Source organism: Gossypium raimondii, chromosome 4 (assembly GCF_025698545.1).
Source record: "Gossypium raimondii isolate GPD5lz chromosome 4, ASM2569854v1, whole genome shotgun sequence".
Classification (NCBI taxonomy): Eukaryota; Viridiplantae; Streptophyta; class Magnoliopsida; order Malvales; family Malvaceae; genus Gossypium; species Gossypium raimondii.
Genome location: NC_068568.1, coordinates 16,497,688 through 16,499,715, shown reverse-complemented (window position 1 = coordinate 16,499,715; position 2,028 = coordinate 16,497,688). Strand labels below are relative to the sequence as shown.

Here is a 2,028-nt window from a genome sequence, read left to right as displayed (position 1 = left end):
TTATAGGGATTAATAGCTTTGGTTTTTAGGGTTTAATTAATTATCTATCTAAAACAAAAGCAAAAAAAAAATTATTTGTGTTTTTTACTTCTTATAATTATGTCATTAATTAGTATATATATATATATAGGATTATAAGGGATGTGGTTATAGAATTCCATACGATATATATATACATATCTATATATATATGTTATATATTATGAAACATATTAGTATTGTGTTAGTTACATTTGTTTGTTAATTAGCTTAAAAATAGAGCATATATATATAAATTAAAATTGTTATACATTATTTGAATAAATTCAATAATTTATAAATTATAATGTTGATTATATTAAAATCATACATACTGCATAAAATTAAAATAATTTAATAAATTCATATTAATGTATCAATTTAGAATAATGTCATAACAATTATCAAAATTAAAAATCTATTAAAAAGCATTAAACTTATAAATAAAGACAAATAAAATAAATTTGGAATACATTATTTTAATAATTTCAATAATTTATGATTTTTAATGTTGCTAATATTTAATTTATTCGATCTTGTATAAAATTTAAAAAATTTATCAAATTTATCAATTTAAAATAATGTATTAAGTCGAAATATATTAAAAATAAAATTATAAATAAAAAGAAATAAAATATTATAAGAACTGAATTATTAGTGGCGTTTCTATGCAAAACGCAGCAAAGATGCAACTAAAAATAAAACAAAACGGTGCCGTTTCGTTGACAATTTAATTATCAGTGGCGTTTTTCTCAAAAACGCCAAAAAGATATAAAGTTAGTGGCGTTTTCTTGTAAGCGCCACAAATGTATTTAAATGAAACGGCGTCGTTTAATGATGATCGCTTTTGGGTATACCCACTTCCAAATTTCAATTCCATTTTTTTCATTCTAAAATCCTAAATCATGAAATCCCTAACTCGTTTGATGTTTTGCTATCTCCCATTTCTAAAAATCAATTCTTCATCTCTTTCAAATTTCATTGCTTGGGTGTTTCCATTTCTTGCAAAACAACAAAATATCCGGTTTGTACATTCGGTAAACACACACAGTTGACGGAGAACGTCGAGGAGCATCATCGGAATCGGTGGTCGGGGGAATAAGTATTCCAGGTTCACTTTCCCCATTCTGCCTCCGTATACATTGGGTTGTGCAAATGCTTTGTTAATTTTATTTTTGGTTTGTTATTGTTTATTGATCCTGAAATTAAAAAAAGTGTATTCTCTGTTTATAGGGTTTTCGGTCTTCCTCTTCAATTTTTGTTCATCGTCCTGAAGGTAATGTAATGCTTGGACCGTGAATTTATTTTGTGGATGGTTTCATTAGTTAGGAACTGATTTTATTTTGTTTGTGTTTAGGGTTTCATTCCTTGGAAATCATTGCTTCCTTTTCTGTTTTCTGCATCGTTCAGCAGGTACAGAACTCATAAATTGGCATTTCATTCCATTGCTTCATTGCTACTGTCGGGTGATTTTATTTCATTACTTCCTTTTCTATTTTATGCGTCGTTTACTGTTAAGGGTTTGGACTAAATGTGTAGATTTCACTGCTGTCGGTGGAATCATCTACTACTGTCTTTTTAGTGAATTTATTTTGATGTGTAGTTTAGGGTATAATTTATTAATTCATAATATTTTGCTGTTACAAGTATTTTTCATTGCTACTGTTTTAATTTGCAATTATTCGCTTTGCTTTTCGTGTTCGTCTGAATGTTGTTTTATACAATATTTTATAATACATACATTGCCAAATACAAATGCATTGGTTCAGTTGACAAAGGTAAAGACCTTGAACTGGCATTATCGTATTCAAGTTTTATTATTAACAATTTCTATGTGGAATATTTGTCTCAATCCCACCATTTTGACTTTTATCTATTATCGGATACATGTTTATACTTGTAAAAGTTATAAAAAATTTAATGATTACCAATAAGCTTTATGTTGATTATCTAATTTATTTCTCAAATCCAAATTAAATCTGAAGTTTTTATTAAGAAAATAACATTATT

At 26.5% G+C, this 2,028-nt stretch overlaps 1 long non-coding RNA gene across 1 annotated transcript; it reads left to right on the top strand.

The window, feature by feature from the left end:
* Positions 1-994: 994 nt before the first annotated feature.
* LOC128040537 (uncharacterized) lies at positions 995-1,431 on the top strand. Its single transcript, XR_008195135.1, has 3 exons — positions 995-1,129; positions 1,252-1,294; positions 1,376-1,431. It is a non-coding gene; the product is annotated as an uncharacterized LOC128040537 (long non-coding RNA).
* The last annotated feature ends 597 nt before the right edge of the window (positions 1,432-2,028 follow it).